This window comes from Struthio camelus, chromosome 1, assembly GCF_040807025.1.
Source record: "Struthio camelus isolate bStrCam1 chromosome 1, bStrCam1.hap1, whole genome shotgun sequence".
Lineage (NCBI taxonomy): Eukaryota > Metazoa > Chordata > Aves > Struthioniformes > Struthionidae > Struthio > Struthio camelus.
This window is the reverse complement of record NC_090942.1, coordinates 213,765,647-213,787,884: the sequence shown is the minus strand read 5'-3', so window position 1 is coordinate 213,787,884 and position 22,238 is coordinate 213,765,647.

Here is a 22,238-nt window from a genome sequence, read left to right as displayed (position 1 = left end):
CACTGGTAATTTTTAAACTAAGATTGGATTTATTTTCGCTTGTTCTAAAACACTTACTCCAGTTCAAACAAGAATTACTTCAGGGATGTCAAAAGGACTTTGTCGTACAAACAGGTTACCTCAATGAGCACAAGCAAAACTATATATCCTCACTCTCAAAAGTTTTAGGCATGTGCATTTTTACTGCTAAAAAAATTTACAATACTTTTTCAATTGTATATGTATCACATCCATCCTGCCACAGAGGCATCATATCTTGCTATTTAGTTCAGCAATTAAGGATGCTAATGGTTGGTGGTAGATGTCGGTTTAAGGGATTGAGGAACACCAAATCAGCCTGTCAGAATGGGGAGAAATATCAGCAGCCCCCCAAGGCTATGTAAAACCAGGTGGGCAGACAGAAGCGCCATGGAGAGCTCATCACACTCCACTGACCTTATTTTGCATTGCGGATGCTCAGCTCTGCTCTGGAAATCAAGCCACAGACACCCTTTGCAGAGGTTTGTTCTATCTTCCATCATCTTCCTATGCTCCTTTAACAACTGAACTGCCCAGAAAAAAAAATCTCACTTTCATGTCACAATACGGTATTTTTTTAAGGGAAGAAAGACTGTCTCAGTAAGAATAAAATGATTCTGTTGAATATTGGGAAATGAAGTCCAGTGCAGGAACAGGGCACATACAGGAGAACAGCGGCATCTGAACTACAAGCGCAATTAGATCCACAGTGTTTCAGAACTTGTTTTCAAGTGTTCAGCGTTCTTGCTCTAAAACATGCACAATTTTTATGGAAAGCAGATAACACTCATATAAACATCTGTTTAGTCAAAATTTAATTTCTTGCAAAGATTTTCCTGGCAGAAACTTTTCTGTTAGGTCTAGATATACACTTTTGCAAATGGCATCACAACTACTGATTTTCTTTAAAAAAATGCAAGCTTTTCATCTACGGAATCATAAAATACTTCTGAATTCTTAGCTTCAGTATCTCATCCTTATAATACTGAAGGTTATCTAGAAATAAGCTCAAAAATCTGATCCAGTCAGAAAATAAATGACTATGATGTATTTAATGGTCAACTTGATAATTCTATTAGATCTGAAAATTGCTTTGCCAAGCTATGAGAGGGCGATTTTAACTAAAGGAAACTGTGTCCATAATCACAAGAGTGTGCTCGGAGAGTTAGTCCTAGGTTATACGTATCTGCATGGCACAAAATCTTTGATAAGAAGCTCTCAGTCCTACAGGGAGTGCTATAAGGAACACTATTGGCTGAAAGTTTAAAGTAGATGTATTCAAAAAAAGGGCTATAGTTTTATTGCTAAGTTAGCTAGGCACAGCTTAGCTGGGGTACAGCAGGCTTTCTCTCACTGGTAATTTTTAAACTAAAAGTAGATTGTCTTTAGTAGATCTCCACCAGTTTAAACATGAATAACCTTAGCTGAGTTCTGCAGTTCATCTCATAGGGAGGTCAGAACAAATTATGACACTGGTTCCTTTTCGTACCAGAATTCTTCATGAATGTGTGTAATAAACTAAAGTATGTTTTAACTAGTCATGCCCTCCTAGATATGAGTAAAAAAACTGATTTTACTGAAGTCAAAGCATGGCTTCAGTTGGGTTCAATTATTTCATCACAATGCTACTACTTTTTCAAAGGTGAAATTCCTGTCAAGTTGGAACTGGGATCCTTCTGCCTGACCAGATATTGTCTACAGAACTACAAAAAGGCGGGCCAAAAGAGGTAAACCATGGCAATAAATACATCCAATCCCTTTAGGATCATTTTGCTGCTACCCAGAAAAAGACACTTCAGATCTAGAGGAGTTGTAGCAGCTGGATGAAGCTCCTGAGAACTGGAAAAGGGACAGAGAAAGAGGATGAGCTGGGATAGGAAAACGATACAGGTTCATCACATGCAAAAATATCTTACTAGGAGTGTGTTTGCTGATGACAGAAAGACTCTGTCATACTAGTCACTTCCAGGACACGCTTTGCAAGTTCTCCCTGTTGTTATATTCCTCCCCGGATGGGATCAAAGGAGATGCTGCAGCTTCTCTTGTCTATTTCTCAGCTGTACGATGGCCTGTCTCCCATAGCGGAGACTCTGGCTTCTTTCCAGAATAACCTTAGAGATAAAGAGGTTAGTGAACTCCTTGGTGAATCTCAATATTTGTATAAATCTATTTAGAACCTAATATTTTTCAATAGCTTTCAATGGCATTTATACATCTGGTTGCAACTTTGATGGATGTCCAACTTCCATCCATATGTTAAGACAGAAATAGCATTTAGATGGAAGATTTGTAACTTCAGCTTTACATTTCAGATATTTAGTGACTAAGAAAAGGAAATGCACCTGTCCTCTTTCCAATACATGGCATCATTTCCTTTTGGACATGCTTAGTTTAGAGCAAGATATTGAAATTACTCAGTAATAGTAATAGTGCTTTGCACTGTTAATAGCACTTGCCACAAGCAAGTTAAATGACTGCTCCTCTTTTTCACCACCATCCTAGCTTTAGAATATTACAGCCGGATGAGAGATATTAAGTAACATATCTCAAACCATCTTGACATCTGTTGCTGAAGCAGGAATAGACAGCAATTCTCCTGAGTACTTACTCATTCATTTCACCACAAAATGATCATTCCTGTCTAGGGTATGAGTTCTTCCATCAAGAGATTTCAATTACACAGCCCATGCACACAATTCCCATTTACCCTTCGATTAAAAAAAAAAAAAAGGAAAAACATTTGATTCAAAGCAGGAACGATTTTTTGTTCCTTGCTGGAGTTTAATGATCTTAGGCAGACTTGTCAGTGCAAAACAAAAGTTGGAACCCGTATCTGAGCACGCTCTAACAACGTTATATTACCCCAGACTTAGAATCTAATTCCAGGAGGATTTAGTAAGTGCAGTTGCAAAATGTGCCCACAAGGGGAAAAAACATATAATAATTAACTGTGATCTACATCCTCCATCTAAGAAAAGTCCTCGCAATATAACAAACCCAATGTATCTCCATCTTAAATGGAAAGGCATAAACCCCTTCCACATAAATCCTAGATAGAACCAAGTACTACAAAACTCTCAATTGCTAACTTTATTCTATTATGTTGGTGGCAATTGAAGCCAGCCAGTAGATAGTAAGGTTAGACCCCAGACCATGCTCTCGCTGTTAAGTCTGTAGCGTTTTGCTACTGTTCTCAACAGCAGTAGAATTTTTCCCTTAAATCTGTGCTGAGAGATGATGAGGGCCTTTCATCCCCATTGAAAATGAGGATTAAACTCATATTTATAGAAAGATGGTGTTCAAGCACTTTACTGGACCAGGGCCAACATGCTCTGCACTTGGCAGAGTGACTCTATCTGAAAGGTATTCTCAGTCCTGCAAAACCCCGTCAGAAACAGATTATGCCCTGTGATTTTAATCTAATGAAAACCAACACGTATTGCCAAAGATGCAGTAGGGCTAATATGGCTGCCAAGATTATCCTGTTACTATTGGACCTGCAAAGGTTATCACGTCATTCAGGAGACATCACGAAATGAGTGTCTTACCTAGTATGATTTCCCCAAGCGTCTCCAAACGATACAAACATTTTATAACAAACTATTACAGAGCAAATCTCTAATTTTTTTGTCCTTACAAAGGCACGCATTAGAAGTTGGAGGTCAGGGAAGTTACCCATGGAAACTGAAGGGAATAAAATGAATCCCTTAAGACTAAGCCCATATAGTCTAACTTGAGATGAGAAACATCAGTTTACATGGTTTTGTCAATAGCCCCTGGGTATCCCAGGAAGGGAAACTAAAGCAACATTTCTATAAACAATTAGAAATTGTATTTTTGGCTACTTCAATCTGTTCTCTGGGAATCTGGCAGTTACTCAAGTAAATTGGTATTTTTTTTTCCCCAGAAGAAAGATTGATTGAATTCTTTAAATACAGTACAGCACATTCCAGCTGTCTCTTTTTAGCAAAGACTACCTCTTTTTTTTTCCCTAACTAGCAGTAAAATATGCCCTTTTCACTTTCTTTTTGCCTTCAGAATTGGTTTACCTTGATATATTTTGGGGGAAAGGGGAGGAGGACTGTTCCATGCTACATCCTATGAGACTTTCTTGTTTAATAGCATTCGGATCTGATATCCATTTTATCAATAGGAATACAGAGATGCTGTGCCAGTCTCCTCCTTTCCCCCTGCCCTCCATTTTCATGCTTACTGAAATGAGTTCAGTGGCCATCTGTAATTCCACTTCTAGCAAGTTGAATGTCAGAATTGCTGGGGTTTTTCCAACATTAGACAGCCCAAGGGAAACTACCTTTAGCTTATTCAAATGCCAAGGGGTTCAACATTCTGTGCAGTCAATACATCACCTTTTAGCACGAGGAACTTCTAAAATCTTCATGCCTCTAAATCACAGAAATCATAAAAGTGACTTATAATATTTTCCCTCTCCCAGAAGAATTACATGGTTACGCACAAGTTGAAGGAAGGACTGAGAGGGTGAAACTGTCTTCAACTCTATCCACACTAGCAAAAAGGCATATGTGCTTTGAAATATGATACCCCACCACATTGTAAAAGTATCATGGAGGCAGAGTAAACGGGAGGTCTATGTGTAATTTGCTGGTTAAAATGAATGCAGCATTCTTTGACTCCATACACATACGGTTTTGAAGCATTCAAAACATCTTCTTTTCATCAAAAATATCATCAAGAAGCTATTGTCATAGCTACTCCAACTCAGAACAAGAAGGTTTTTGCTTTGAATACACCCGACAGAGCACAGCGATTTGGGCCCTCACTGGACTTCCTACGAAGTAAAAGTGGCCATCTATATGTTGCATGTAAATGCTTATGGTAAAGAAGGCAGAAAATATCCTCGATTTAAAGGCATCACCTCTCTACAAAGACTGGGAAAAACAAAGACCTAACTATCCTAGGGACCTGGCTCCACATAAGCAATCACCTGACCACCTGAATCACTTTCTAGATACGGGCTACCTCACTGCTGATGGCAGCAGAAGACTAATGTGCCTGTGCTTCTAACTCAGGCTCCTGAATTGCCAGGCTCTTGAGCCAGATAGTGACATGGTTCTCTGCACATCCTACACCAAGGGACATATCTCAAGGAGAGATCATTTAAAAGTGATATCTGTAAGAGAAGTCTAATGGATTTCACGAGAATTCATTAAGACTGCCAAGGGTGGAGCGGCCTGAAGATTTCAAAAAGAAAAGGGAAGGGCTGCTAACAATATTCATGAAAATTGTCATTATTAAGAAAATGGGATTGGAATGGATGACACTGGACATTGTGGTGAATCCAAGGATTTTTCACTGCTTATAGATGGGTGTGCTGCTTTCTGGACACACACATAGAAAAGGAAGAACAGAAAATAAATAAGGTGGCGTGGATTGCGCTCCAGGGCTGCCAACTCTTGTTCTGCTGAGGCTTATGACACTTACTGATTTCCTTGGGTCGGGAGACTATACAAACATGTCAGTTTTATTTTCATTTTTTAAAGTATGTTTCCCTATTTTGTGCCTGGAGAAGAAAGCCTGAAGCTTGTAAAACTTAAAGATAAATAAAAACGGGAACCAAGAACACTCATTTTCTCTGATTTGACGATCATCTCATGCATTTACCTCATGCCTTTGGAGACTATAAAGCCTAGATTTTGAATGTGCAGAACGGCGCTAATGGATAGGGGCACTACTTCATATATGTTTCCTTGCAATGATAAAAACTGAACTTAGGGTTCAAAGGAAAGAAGTAGCTGGGCATCTTTTCTGGGCAGCATTGGGGTGATAGAATGGAAATAAACAGCCCGAGACACATGTACTCCAAACAAATCAGATGATGTGTTTGGGAAGGAAGGCAATTCTCCCACTTTCATCCCTCTTCCTCCTCAGACGACTAGCCCTTTGTGTAGACTGTGGCATACTTACAGTGAACACCTTAATTTCCAGGGCTTGCTCCACGAACAATTCTGGAAGCAAGGCAAGAGACTAGTTGAACAAATGGCTGCCACAGCTACAACTTCCATCACTTTGGCCATAGCAGATGCTGCAAGAAGGAGCTCCTGTCAGGATGGCTATCGGGTTACTACTGCCAGGGGCAGAGCCCAGGTAGTTCACTGACTGCATGTAGCAGAGACGTTTTGAGCAGCTTGTTGGTTGTTGCTACTCAAACTGTAACTCTGGACATGTGTGAAAACCTGGAATTACGAGGCTTTCTGGTGGCTCCAAAGCTAAAGAGCACCTTTGTCAGTGATACTCCCTTACTACCGTAAGAAACTACTTAGGGGAGAAAATTGCAAAAGACCCGCTTCGATCTAACCAAAAAGGTCCCTGATCCTCACAGTTAACTGTCCCTAATCAACCCCCCAGCTACCAATCAATTCAGTCGAGGGTGAGCTGCTAAAAAGGGGAAAAAGATGACGTGGTAATGGTTATGAAAATCAGTGTTTGTTGGATCAAAATGTAATGGCCCCGGATTGGGTTGGAAACAGTAGCTTTTTTAGAGAAAGAGGACAGGGGTCTGACTTACTTTGGAATGGGTGAGATTTTCTGGATACAGCACTTCTTTCAACGAATACATATATTTCACTACATTTCTAAAGAAATCCCATTTAGCTTCTCCCTACACAGCAGAGGAACTAAGACAGATTTAGTGAGGCACAAGTGTTACGCAAGGTTTAGAAGACAGAAGAACCAGGACCAATGTTGGGTTTAGCACAGAAGACACTAGCATAATTCCATTTTTTGTGTATGCTTCCTTGTGTGACCATGGGCAAATCGATTAATCAGTCTGGACCTCATTTTTCCCATATCCCAAAAAAATTATTTTTTCTTTCTTTTAAATCCTTTTCTGACATTCTTTGGGATAAGAATTCTTTCTTATTCTGTACCAGAAAACTGGACCACAGTGTGGTTGTACTGAATATCACTATCATCATTAAAGGAGTGTAAAGACAAGGCAAAAGTTTGCAGGCGCACAGATGATTAGAATTTTTTTGACAGCATGTTGTCTCTCACAAACAACTTGCTGCTGACTTATTCTAGTCTTTCCTGTTCTCATATGCTGAAGACATATCGAGTCTTGTTTGCAAATTTCTGCTTTCACTGCTCTGAGAAAAACACCAGAAAATGTACTGTTGGGTTATGAACTAGTCAGTTTGAAGAAAATGTGCTGGCTGGCTCTCTTTGTCACAGCCTCCATGATAGGCATATTATACACATCCAGCCAGAAAAGGGGGGAAAAAAAGGGGAATAAATGCTTCAGCCCATTAAAACAAAGTGATAGCTCTTGCTGTGGTATAATGAGCCTCTGGAAATGTTTCAATTTGTTTTTCTGTTTGTTTTGTTTTGGTTTCTATTTCATTTCTGTATGTGAAATATATGGCCAACAACATAAGGGGTAAATAGTTAAAAGGTAATCTTAGGGCACGGATCACTTCAAAGTTTTAGGCAACTGAAAAATGGATATTGGAAAAACACTTTGCATACAGAAAAATGAGCATTCCACAGGGATTAAGATCACGTGACTGTCCAGAAAGGACCATGCTTAAATCCAGGGTGGACAGTTGGAGGTGAAGCTGTCAGTTCAGCTAAGATTTCAGCCTGCAGAAAGTAAGCAGGAAGATTTCTGAGAAGATCACATCAGAAAATATGACATTTCCTGACACTGTTCTGCGAAAATTACTGAAGGTGCAATGATCATACAGGCAAGGCTGCCAACCCTCCTCGGAAGTACAAGTATCTCATCTTTAGAGCAGGCTCGGTCAGGGCTCGCATACTGATCACCATGTTCCAAGATTTTACCTTACCTGCACAAAAGCGGAGAGCAGTAACCTGCTTCAGATTGCAGTGAGCTAGAGTGTTCGCTGTGTACACATTTGGTATTATACCTCAAGAGTGAGCTTAGGACTATGTCAACACGGCTGTGTAGACAGGTCTGCAGTGCCATCAAATGCCAACAAGGTCACAAAAATATGAAGGTGATAAGCACTTCAGTAGACTGCGCACCAACTGACCCACAATGCATTGGACTTAGAGCAAATTTCTTTCTATTGAATTCAGAAATACCTAAGTGGGCTTGTGTGATCACTTGCCATATACACATTGCTCTTCACCTGTGCAAACGCTCATGTGGTGGTTTTCAAACTTCCTGCGCCAATGGAGCTTCAAAACTCGCACAGGTGATCATGCGCCACTATATTCAGCTTTCAACTGAAGGTCTTAGTGCAAATACTGCTTAAAATGGTTCCCAAGCTATTAGCCCGTCATTTCCCTTGGGGTACCACATCGCAATTTTGGGATTCTTAAATCAGCATGCCGCTCCACAGCGTCACTATAAGCCGTGGATTCTAATACTGAGATTGCAGGTCAAAGCAGCAACACGAAGGCAACATCGCCATGTCCCTCCATCTATAATTCATGAATGAGATTTTAAAACCGCTAAGCATTACCCCAGCTTTGCTCTCCTTGATATCAGTAAAATGTCATTAGATGTACCTTCACACTAATGATAAGCCCTTCACCATAATAAAATATAGTGAACGAAGAGATTAGCTAAATGCCCAGCCATTGAGGTGACAAGGAGGATAAATGTATCATTTCAAAATTAAACATCTACCAGACAGAACAGCAAAGCAGGAGGAACCAGAACTACCGATCAGAGCAAGAAACTGAGGAATGGGCAGTCCTGTGTTGACTGGCATGCCGCTCACACGGCCTCCGTGTCTCCCTGCACAAGTCTGTCCACTCCTCATTGTTGTAGCTTTCCCCTTTCCCATAACTCCAAGCTCCTGCTCCTGAATCCCTTTATCACCTTAACATTAAGTATAGGAGCAATCTCACTGAGGACAAAGACTATTTAGTCACTTTACTAAGCATATGTGTGACTGGGCAGCTTTTGTCATCAGAGTGATGGAAGGCTTCAATCAAGTCCATGGGTAGAGCGCTCTGCACCCTCGTGCAGCACGAGAGGTCAGACAGGAGCATCCAAAGGGCTCGCCCAGCCTTAGAGCCTATGAATATTCCAGCAGAATCTCATAAACGGCTACAAGTTGGAGTTTCTTTATGCACGCAGATCAAAAAACATAGGATGTCATCTAAGGACAGGAGTAAACAAGGCTTCAAAGACAGGAATATGTAAAATATTTTTAAAGGTAATAAATGACCACACCAATTACAGCCATCTAGTGGGTACATATATATTAAGTAATAAGTTGTCAACATAGACATGTACCTTGTATTTATTCAAAAGCATGTCTCTTTCAGGACTGATCTGCATTCCTCATTAAACCAGTCACCACAGGAAAACGGGAATATGATGATAAGCAGAACAAGGGCTTAACCACAAAATTCAGATTCTTTTGCCAAACACTCTTAAGTTGGAAGGTGTTTGCATCAAGGGCTTTGGCATGTCTCTGCTAATAATGTAAATATGGGCTGTAATTGCAATAATGTCTCAATATTATAAGTGCAGGAACAACAGAAAAAGCTCTACTTCATCATAGATACTTTGCCTCGAATTTCATCAGCAGGGGATGCATGCATTATTCAATCATATACCTAGCACTGTTATGAAGCTGCTCTTAATTATACTACAAGTGGAACCTCTCAGGTAATCAGAATTCAGGGCTAATGCATAGTTATTCCCCCATCAATTTATAATAGACACAATTAATCCAATTTAGAATTTCAAGTTTCTAGTGATTATTAAATGCAACAAGTGCTCATTTTTTTGCTTGGGGGTGGACATTTTTTTAAGTATGTCTCTCTTTTTCTAGGTCAGTAATGTATAAAGTAGCAATTGCCACAAAAGCAATGAGAAGTTTAAAATTTAGGAATCAAGACAGAGCATGAACATCAGTGTGCTGGGGCTAAGGACTATGGGAATTCACTTACCATTTGTCCCACTAACCAGTTCTGCAGTTCCTTTCACTTACTTTGTGCCTCTACTTCCCTTCTTCTGCTTCTGTCTAGGGAATTTAGATCACAACATTGATGATAAACTAGCATGAGTGACCTAGCTATACATCCTCTCTTTCAAATCCATCTCTTTGGCACTTCTTTTGTTTCCTAAAATCCTACTAAACATGAAAGATTAAGTGACATGCTTATAAAATTCCTTGAAAGGAGAAACCATATGCCATTCTCAAACTGCAAACCAATGCTCGTAATGTGTGGTAATACGATTCCCAGAAAAAGAAAAAGACATTAGGGTATTTATGGAATTAGAAAAATTCATTCCGTGACTAGGAAACCGGTTAAAGCTCTGGAAGCAAGGACTACTCAGAAAAAGATATCTTTTTTTTCTTACTAAGTTACAAATATATCTGATCTATATAATTCTAACATTAAGTTTCAGTGGCATCTCTGGATTTATTGCTATGCAGTTATATATTATACTTTGCATTAATACAACATATTAATTCAAGGATTTTTCAGCTCTTTAGAAACGTGGATTAAATCTACAAACACTCTGCTGTCATGCTCACTGTATATTTGTAGGGAGTGCATCTATCAGTTCCTTGATTTCCTTGACTCTGCACCTTAATCTAAAAGCAACCTTCTTACAAACTCTAAAGAAAGAAACCAGCTCCTTCTGTATCCCACAAACCCAACAACTTTTCCCTCAGTCAAGCAGAAGGAATAGGTGGGGAGAAAGTGAAGAGAGAAGTCACAATTGCTCTGAGGAATCTCAGCTTTCTATATTTTTAGAAGACTCTAGCTGTCACAACTGTGAAGAAAACCCAAGCTGAGCATAACTAAAGCAGCAGTGTGGGATTGGAATAGCAGAAAAGCCTGAAACAATTGCTTGAAGAAATACAAACTGCTTCACTCCTCACAGCAAAGATGCTAACTCAGATGCTTAAATGCTAACATTGTTAACTGTTTCACAGCTCATCAAAGCGTAGCAGAAAGCATATGAAGCTCTCCACAGTTTATGCTAAGTGCCTTTCCTTTTTGGGTAGTCCTTCAACAATGCGCAGAAGACCTTGCAAAGGAGCAGGCTGTTTGTTTTCTAGTGCATGTGCTGGGTGATAAATCAGATTCACCTACACGCGCTGCTGCTTTGCCATGGGGTGGTGGTGAGCTGAGTGGAAGGAGCAGAGCCATTTCTAGAACCAGAAGCACCTCAAATACATCGGCACAGCAGTTCATGCAGAAGAGCTCGTCCACAGCAAAGCAATGCTAATCACCTGAGACCAAAGTTGCACTTCAGTCTGTACTGCTGTGATGCTGCCAGCACCCAAAGTAGGACCACTACAGGCAGGACTAGTTTGCTGTGCAGTTGTGTTGCCAGTGATTGCCACGTGGCCCATGGTATGTCGATACACCCTTACGGGTCTTGACAAACAGTCTGCTTTCTGATATGTGTGAAGAGGGTCCACCAGGTGGCACAAAGATATAGTAGCTTCCAGAGGCATTTGGTTGACAGAGGAGGAGTGCCATCCACTCATTTTCTTAACTTACTTTGTAATTTATAAAGACATATTCATTTATTCCTTTACTTCTGAGGCACTCTCTTAAATATCTCTAACCCCAGCACTGTCAGTGATACAGTTCTTCTTTCACTGATACAATGAAAGAATGGGCAAATGAGGTGGCATCTCTTCTTGGAAAGAAGCAAGAGAAATGGTATTCTGTTTCTTTGCATTAGCTATTATTATGAGGTGATATTATACTGGCAAGAGCTTGAAGAAAAGTTAACTTATAACACATAGAGAAAAGCAGAAGCTGAAAGATTAATACTTGTGGTGGGTTGCCTAAAGGCAGAATAGAGCTGAGCTAGTACTGGTGGGACCAAATATATATACAAAGACTGTAGAGATACTGTACTTGTAATTTTAAAAAGTTAAAACTTGAAGGAAAATACAATTTTTAATGTTTTTGCAGCCCAGTTTGATGCTTTGTCAGTGCATCCTTAAGTCAAGTTTGCTTCCCTCAATAGTTATTTGAATATTTCCTTCCTCTTTAAAAAAAGTGTTAAGATTTTTTAATTCCATTTTCTTACAACATCATTAGATGCCTAACAAAAAACATGTCATGTGGCCAAGGGGAGCCCCAGGCCAGGTGCTGTCCAGCGTGGCCTCTCTAGCAGGTGCTAGCTCTGAGCAATGTATACATGAGCCACTCTATATCCTGTGCTTATGGGCCAGGGTTTGTTCTCTGGAATAATGCTTACTAAAAATTTCTAACACAATCTTTGCACATGTATGCACAGAAGAAGGAAGCAGATTATATTTTTATTTCCCACGCACTGCAAAGCAACCCATAGCATCCTGGTTCCTGGACTGGCGTTCATATGTCAAACTCAAGCTGCAAATTAGAAAGGGCCACAAACGATTATTTGAGGGTCAGAGAAACTACCTAATCTGGAATGATAAAGTAAAGGAATGATAGAGTTCAATATGCTAATCAGGAAGAAGAATTGAGAGGTGACTTAAAAGCAGTATTGCTCCACAAGGAACCCAACACAGGCTATGAAAAAGGTCTTCATCCTAAGGGAAACAGACAAAATATGAACCCATGGAAGCTAAAAAAAAAAAAAAAAGAAATACAAATTGGAAATACAATAACACACACATTTTTAATACACTGAGAATTCTTAACACCTTGAACAAAATGCCAAGGGAAGCGGTGAATTCCTCATCACTCAGTGCCTTCAGAGCAAGACTGTATGCCTTTCTGGAAGCTATGCCCTAGGCAAATACAAGTTTCTGGGCTTAGTGCAGGGGTAACTGAACAAAATGCAATAGCCTGTTATATGCAGGAAGTTAGACTAGATGATTTAATGGTCCCATCTTGCCTTAAGCTCTCCGCGTTCAGCTGCTCATAACTAAGGCCTTGTTCAGAGCCAACATTGTGTTCAAATGTATCCTGTTCTTTTATTTGTACTTTTTTACCTTTACATATATGTATGTGGATATATAGGCTATAGGAATTTTTCTTCCATATTCTATTGTGTCACACAAGTCATGTAGCCTTTTCAATGTAACACAGAGCAGCATAAAATCTGCAGTATCTGTGCAGCTCTGCAGGCCCTGAGATCTTTGTAGCACACATATTCAGCTAGACACAGCATTAACAGAGTCACTAAATTTACGGCAGAAGCACAAAGTTTCTTCAAGGCCACTCCAGGCATCAGATGCATTAAATTTTAAGTCCATATAATGCCATGTGTCCAAAGGAAAGGGATGGGTTTGAGTAACTCCCCTGATTTTAGAGGCTGATGCTGCACCTCAGGGAAGTTTCCCAACGCAAAGAGCTCTCAAGTGGCAAATGTGGCTTTAGGGCATGTCCTGTAGGGTCAGCAGAGTTGCAACCATGTGGTCAATATGAAGTCAGTCGTCTGCGTCAAAACAAAGGCTGAAATGGTAAAATCAGCCTCTTAGGCTTCATGCTGGCTTAGGTATCTTTAGCCCACACAGCTCTGTTGTTGGACCTCTTTCTCAGCAGGTCCTTCTGACTGTCTTACTCTCCTCAGGTTTCTTGTTCTTCTCTGGCCCTGCTACGTAGGTGTCATCATTTTCACAACCATGGTCAAGTCCATGTCCTTTCACATGTCCTTTCACACTCATTTGGAGAAATGTTGCCTTTCTTTGCCTACTGTCAGAACTGCTTTGATCCAAGCTACCTAACAGCTCAAAAGACATTTTCCACTGTATATTGCGGAATCAGCACATATTTTACCTGTTCACTACCACTGTTTGGCCAAATGAACTTGTGGTTCTGCCAGTCAAACAGGTAGGCGCAGCTTAGGGACAAACTTGGCCCATAGCCATGAACTGAAGAAAAGTTTGGCATGAAAGCAAATTGAGTATAACAGATTTGCAATCTGGGCTTCAGAGATATTTTTAGGGGATCCATAGCTAAAGCTGGATTCAGTGCTTTTGAAGGATATAGCTGTGACAGCAGGACCCTAAACCTGACAGAAGGTGGTTGTCAGGGAGAGGAGGTAACTTAGAAAAAGTACTCTAAATAGTTCATCTGTTGTCTATATTACTATTATGGTATGCGCAGTCTCAAAGAAAAGCTAAGGATAAATTCGGAAACAATTTTAATGAGACTGTAGCAATCGCAGGAAATAAGGCTGGAGAGGATCTCTGTTTTGCTATTTGCAAACAGCTTCACTCACACCTGGTGAGAAAGAGGAGAACAGTGGCCATTTTCAAGACCTTTTCAAGTACAAAAAATAATTCAGCACATCTTCTCCAGGACTTTAATCCTTGTTACTCTTTATGAACATGTCACTACGAGGCATGTCAGACTCTGATCTTAAGTATTAGGCATTCCAAAAACAAAAATTCAATCTTTGCATACAAGTTTCGAGGACGAATCTGCATGACACATTTTTGGACTTTGATTTTAAGTTCCTATGTGCATTTCAAATGGGTTATGAATCTACATACCAGTTGTTCGGTCTAGTTCATCCTCCCCTTGCTTGAGTCTCAGAACATCATAAAAATCCAAAATTGAGTATAAATGGCTGGAGAAATGATACCTTTTACAATGTATAAGGATGTGGTTTCATAATGCAAGGTGTTCCACAGCCAAAAAAAAATCCAGTTTCCTGAAACAGTTCACAAGACAATCCCGCAAACAGTTCTGTCAGCACACCCAGGGCAGGAAGAGAGCAGCATACCACAGCCTGGGGATGCAAAAAAATACAGTGTGTAAGGGGGAAGAATATTTTAAGCTGAATTCTTTGTAATGTGAAACTCTCATGCGATTTGCAAGGTATGGCAAACGTTTAGGCAATAGTGTAATATAACTGAGAAGAAAATTTGGAGAAATACTGTGGGAGCAGAAAGAAGGATCCAGCTTTCTATGTTTGTATTTTCTAATCCAACTACAAGGAAATAGTTGAGAGCAGGGAAACACAGTCCAGGAGACCTGGCAAAGTCATATTTGCTATAAATTTTAATGCTGTATTCCCACTTGAAAACAAACAGGGTAAGTTAGGGGGAAGACAGGTAACAGATGGGAAGAAAAATCTACCTTTAATAAAGAAAAAAAGAAAATGTAGCACCAGGTCTCCTAAACCAAGCCAGACTGATAGTAGGGACAATTTCATCCTGTTGCAGCTTCCTAGGTACTGAAACAGCTAAGGAGGAGCTTGGGTTTACGCATAATCTAGAACTGCTTTCCATGATTTTCTTTTCATTCTTCCCAATTTTATAATTAAGCAATTAATCTGGTTAACACACTGCTTGTTGCCTTAATTTCAAGCACGTCTAGCTCTTAAAAAAATACTTCAGCAAATCTGACAAGCAGAAAACACATGCTTTTTCAAAAATAAACAACTTCCCCCAAAAGCAATGGCACAGACAAAACCTACTGGGTAGCTGCAACCTAAAATATGAGTAGGAATCCCAGGAACTGCGATGTGTTTCCCACCCTGCTGCAAGGGTCGGGGTACATCAAGTGCCAGCTAAGGCGAGAAATCCCTCTTGGCTGGCATTGCTCAGTTAACCACTGGCAAGGGGCAGGCAGTGAGGAAGCAACCCATGGCACCAGACAAAACCGATGCTAAAAAAAATGTCACAAACACGTTATTTTTTCCAATTTGCAGCATGTATTCTACAAGCAAGGATGCTTATATTATTCTCAAACCCGTTGGTTAGTTTTGAGTCATAATTATTTTTAAATTACTGTTTAAAGACATTTATACTTTTAAAGGATCATGATTTTTCAGGATAATTAGCTACTGATTTCCAAAAATTAAGAATCTATTTACCGGTAAACTATAGTGGCATCAAAGGGAAAAGCTATTTCTTTCATTCTCTCTTCGTTTTACTACATAGACAATCCTCATCAGAATTTGTTTCTGGTGTCTGGAATAGTATTTGTTGACAGCAGGTGTCCCAAAATCTGAACTTAATTTTCACAGCATTTATTTATGTAGGGAATTTTGTCATATATGCCGCTGCAATCAGCATTGCATACAAGCAACATAAACATTTCTTTAACACAACACAGACACAACTGTTTTAGCCAGCAATGATGCCTTTTATAAAAAGAGTACCTTTCTGAGTCAGATGCTTAACCAGGCTTTGCACCACTTACACAAAGCGGCAGGAGCAAATCAATGAATAGGACCTGCTCCAAGGAGCAGTGACATAAGCTACTCATTCGTGACCCTAGATAAGTACGTCACTGGTCGGTCTCCGAGCTGATCCACTGAATACCTGTTGAATTCCTGTTGTTCCATAGTTTGTGGTTTTGGTACAAGATCCCAATCCAGTGCCCTCAAACTAGCAGCTACAAGAACAATTTCTTCCCAAACCATCTTGATTCCAAGGTTGGCAGATAACGAACTTCTGCCGCTTTCCACTCGAGACACTTTCAGCAAGGAAATACCAAAAATTCAACCTGCAGTTCTTTTCTGACCTGGTTTGAGTTCGAGCAGTCTCTTCCTGTACATGTTTGCCTGACAAAGCTAAGCGTGTGCTCCCAGCCCTAGTTTGTAATAGGAATTTTCCTTCTCCTGGGTACAGCTGGTCTACAGCGAGATTGTCTGCATCACCCAGGGACAATCCCACTGAAAGGCAGCTTACTCTATCTGCCACTTACCAGACAAATCCTTTTGTTCCTCTCACCCCAGAACAGGGAGAAATAGCACGTGAGAGCCCGTGACAGCAGCTCTGTGTGCCAGCTATGTACCTTGTGCTTACAGTTTCAAGCAAAGCATTATCTGACACTAGGCGAATTGCAATAGCGCCTGTCCCACGTGCACAGACTGGGAGAACAGACCCCTGGGGCAAAGCTTGCCTGCACGCTGAGGGTCTTCCATCAGTCTAACCGCAGGGTCGCTACAGTAGGGTTAATCTAACTTGTCACTAGACTGGGGTTGGAAAAGACAGCAAACTCCCTCCTGTCACGCTGACTGCCGTTGCTTGTCCGCAAAGAGCCACGCAATCTTCTGGGCCTTCCCGGGGCGCGTTAAGGCTGCAATGTACTCCCTCAGTCTGAGCGTACAGATGCCAGGTTTGCCTTTGGAACAGCAGCTTACCTTAATAAAGAGGTGTCATTTTCCCTGGTCTTGGCATTCAGGAAGCACACTGGGCAAGCAGAAAGCCTGCGGGAATGATTCACTAGTGTTTGCATGAGGTTTTTCTAATTTTTTTTTTTTGGTGCTACCAGCTGCTTCACATTCTACTACTTGCTGCAGGAAAAAAACGTTCCATCCTGCGAGGATTTAGTTTAGTGCATAGAAATTTCAGGATTGGAGCTGCAACCAGGCTTATTTTTCCAGGTTACAGCCTTTGTTCAAAAATCCCAGCAGCAACTCCTAAGGCACAGTATTCCAGCATCAGAGATCATGATACACAGGTGATTCCTGGAACATCTTTTCCATTTCTAATTCAACTACAACAAAATATTTTTATAATTTACCTTTTTTTCCCCTCTACTACAATCTGTGAACAGAATAGACACTCAAGCTGAAAATTGCCAAAAGAGTCTTACCCATTCTCATGGAAAACAAAGTTTTGAGCTTTTCTGGCCTACTGATACTAGTTCTTCTATATTCTAATCATATACATTCTTCGGAGCAAAAAGGCATGTCGCGATCAGATCCAGGAATATCTCTGGGCTTGAACAGGAGCGGGGAAGGCGGAATTCCCCCTCACCCAGTACTTCCCATTGCTAGTGAGTTTGAAAGTCGGAGTGGGGAAAATCCAGGAGACCTATAAGTTGGTAAATATGGAGAAACAGAAAACACGCTTGTTAGCAAGCAGTGTTTGACTGGGGAAGCCTGTTTCCTACGGATTTGTACCTTGCAGGTGTACTCCCTGGTATCTAACGACACTTCCTGTTGCGGCCCTTCTCCCAGGAACATTAACAGGGTTTCCCTTGTCAGCCTACCCTCTGCTGTAATAAAAGATGTCAAAAATGATCTCTTTGGGACCATTGCTAAATGTGATTGAAATTGCCCAACACAGGATCAAAAATCCCTGGGGAAGAGAAGGAAGTGACAGATAGATGCGCAGAGAATGTTATCACAGAAGCCTTGTTTCAAAATGAAAGCCAGCTAAAAACTGGTGCACCTGCACTCAAAGTGACGTCCTGCTAATTTAAATCTATCAGCGAACATTTCCAGATGCACCAATAAGGGCCCAAAAGAATAGGTTCTTTGCTTATTAAGGGAACTCCTTAACCATTTAACTGTATCACTTTTGTCGACAGATGGGAAAATGCAGGGCAATCAGACCGGAAATCACAAATACCTCTTTCCAGATTTAAAATATGCAGAAGCATGAAAGAGTGTAACAAATGTAAATTAAAGGAATCAGCTTCTATCTGGATGGAATAAATGAAGGATCATTGAAAAATGACAGGGTTTGTAGGGAAACAGTACTTACAGAGTATGCTTACACATATGCTTATAAACTTATATATACTTCTGCTTACAAACAGCGCCAAGAATGTTTCCAGGCCTTGGAATTCAGTCATTTGTACTGTGAACTTGTTAGGAGGGTCCCTGACATGACTTGTCCCAGGTCAAGCACCTTCTCTCAGATCAGCTGTTAGCACAGATGAGAGGCCAGTCCCAGCAGAGAGCTTGGCAGCAGTCACCCAGTTTTGTAAGGTAAAAGAGTTTAAGAGCATGGTGACAGCCCAGCTGATCTCAGTGACAGAGAATGGTCCTAAATATGTTTGAGTTAATATCACTAACATATCCCTCTCAGAGGCCACTATTTCTTTCTCCCAATAGAGCCGCCAAAGACAGTCAGCTCCCCAGTCTAGCAACCTGCCTTCTACCTGTGATGTGGCTCCTCCAAATTGCACGTACAGATCTGCTTTATCCCCAGTGATTTGCCTTTTGGATGGCTTGCCACAGCACAACTCCCTGTTATCTTACCCCGGGCAGCTGGGAAGTTTTGAACCTACATGACGCTCTCACATCAACTATGCCCATCAAGGGCAGCGTCTCACTCCTTTGCCTTGTCACCCCTTCTGCAAGTGTCTCATTCTCCCAGCACAACTGCAAGAAGACTTTGGCATCATAGCCACCCTCTTCACCCTGTTAGGGCCTAGGAGATGACCGAGTTATTGAGCAGGGACAGGAAAAAGTAGTTGCTCGAGGCTGTGCTGAAAGCTGACACTGCTACACCAAGACCATGGTGGCTGACAGACCCGTACTCCACTGGCTGATCTCCCCACCCAGCATTAAAGGAGGGAAGCCGCATGCCCCACACTGCAGGTCAGCACCAGACAAAAGGAGGAGGATGCCATGGTGAAAGGTGAGTACCATACCTTGGTGTCATCACTGGTGCCAAAAAAGTACACTTGGATTTGTAAGAGAAGTTCTGCAGCATGGGCCTGGGAAGGGATAAACGGGAAAGAAGTATCCACATTCAACTCCCCATACTCTTGCTTCATTAGTCTTTACAAGTACAGTGAAAAGGAAAGACCTGAAGTCCTCTTCAGTAGCATCCCTGACTTCATCAGGGTTACCCTGCACCTTGCAGGCAGCTGCAGTTTCGTGCACTGGCACTCTTAAAGTGTCTCATAGCCCCAAGCCAATTATAGCAGTAGCTATAATGTGCAATACTGTGTTATGGATAAACCATAAGGCTGCCCTGCCTATCAATCTCACCATTGGACAATATCACCATGGCCTCTTCTTGAAAGAGGACTTGGGGTGTTAGGTACAAATTTTATTTTAAAGGATTCAGAAATTTATGAGACAGGACAGCACAATCTCTCCTAGCTCTGATGTAAGGTCGCCCCCCAAGTCTGTCTCTCCACTTCCAGCACCTCAGCTATAGTCAGGCATCAGACTTTAGCTTGCTTTCCAGCTGCCAAAGGTATCTTGCCAACCACAGCAAACTGCTGCAGTCACATCATGGACCCATTTTTGTCATTCCCTATGCGGCTGAGATGACGTTAACTTCTGAAGTGCACATTTGTCATCGCTGGGAGATCGGCTTTGATCACCTACCAAGTGAACTTCCCTTTTTGGAAGTTAAAACTCTCCTTGATTTAACAAGCTCTTGTCTCTGCTCTGAGCTCAACGACATGATGGACGGAATTCAGTTCAAGATTAAGGTGTCTAAATTTTGATGAATATTTGTACATGCGGGTAATGTCCCCATCTACAGGAAGGCTCGACCCCATTAACATGCCTATCCAAGTACTGACTAAATCTTGTTTCCTCTCCTATATAGTTATTTTCTCCTTGAAGTTGACTCCAGCCTTCCTGTGTCCATTCCTGCCTTCCGTTCCTTCTCCCCACACATTTCTTGCCGTGATATCTCCTCATTTCCTCTCTTCTGCCATTCAGAAATATACTCCTGACTGTATCTTCCCCATTATTTGCCCCAAGGTAGTCTTTAGCTCTTCCCAATACACTTGCTGCCTCAGTGATCCCCCTCTACCACCTATGCTAATCTAATTTATGCTACCTATGCTATCCTCCCACCACCTGTGCTAATCTAATTCAAATGGCTCCTAGAAAAAAGAAACAACAAAAGGCTCTTGGTATCGCTCCTATCACTCCACTTCCTCCAAGACCAGGCTTTAATACTTGCTCTGAGCCCCGGTGAACCTGGAGCGTCCTTGCCCTCCAGTCCAGGGCAACCTTGCATCTGATGCTCATAGACACTTCATCTCATTCATTTTCCCTTCCTCCCATGAAAGAGACTCCAAGCAAGTGTATCTTTCTCTCACACTTTCCATCCAGCACACAAGGGGTGCTGTTAAAAAGAGAGACCTACCAGTGGGTTAATAAAAGGGGTTCAGGAAAATTGGATCAGTGTGTCAATGGTCTCTTGAAATGTTACCTGCAGAAAGTTAAAAAATGCATGTGCAGGCATCTAAAGGGGCACGCCTGCATGCATCCAGGCTCTCATTGATTGCTTCTCTGGCTGAAACACGCTGATGGCTAAATCTGCATTTCACCTCCACCTACGCTATCTCTTGTAATCTGCCGCCAGTAGAACTTTCCTTTCACCTGCTACATTACAGGAGAAGAGGAGCTTATTTGCTACAAGCCAAAATGCCCTCAGCCTTTTCAGTACTGTCACCTGTACCAGCAGGAAAATGTTTGCTTTATCCTGTTTTGTTGCTAATCTACAACCTCGATATGCAAGGCTTTCTCATCAGACTTGATTGAGACATATTAATAAATGCTGCCTTCCGATCCCCTAATCCTTCTCATACCAGCATTTATGTCAGTCTTTGTCCTGAACGGTGGGAAGCTTCACAAACATTAAGTCATCTGGTTATTATATTGTAGGTAAGATCTACAGGAAAGTATAAGACATGCACTGATAAAAAGACTGGCATGTGCCTTTTTGAATTAAATGATGCAACTATCAGGAACTGAAAGAAAAGATTCCCAGCACCGCTTTTATGCCGAAAAGGTAACTAGCACAATAAGTAGGGGGAACACAGCAAGTAGGGAGTATGTAAGAAAGAACTTGAGTGGTGATGGCAAAATCTTACTCCCTCGCTGAAGGCATTTAAACTGAAGGACTAAATTTCTTTTGTATCAATTTTGATGTTACTCTGTAACATCTGTGAGTGTGCTTTGAGTTTGCTCTAACACCTCTGCAAAACTTCATGTTTTATATCCGATTAATTCTGATGGGTAAGGTATGTTACAACGATGGTATGTATTTAAGAAAGATAGGGAAATTAATGGTATGAGTACAACCCCCTCTACCTTTTTAGGAGCAAAAAACTGGAGACAAGGACTCCAGTGTTTGAATGAAGGCTCAGGCACAGGAAGCCCTCTGCAATCCACTTAAGCTCCATTCTCAATTTACCCAAATGTAATATGAATGAACACTTATCCTTAGGAGATTATGGAGATTAATTAGTTAATGCTTTTAACTAACTCTCATCTTTTCAAGATTGAAATTTTTACATGAGTGCTGGATATCATTAAGTTTGCAAAAGCAATCAGAGAAAAAAATGCAGTTGTTTTCATAACGTGATGTAATATATTACATCCAAGTTATATACTACAAAAAACAGAAACCAAAAATTGTTCTTTTTTTCTCACAGTTGTGAAACTTTATGTAGACTTTATGCAAATATTGCCTACTTTTTTCCTTTTTTTTTTTTTTTTTAAACTGTGGCTACATCTTGTTCAGAGAGTCCTTTCACTTGCTAGGACCAAGGACTTCACAGCTTCTGTAGCTATATTTCAGTCTGTCTTTTGAACAATAGTGCCATGAAAGGAAATGGCAATCAGTTAC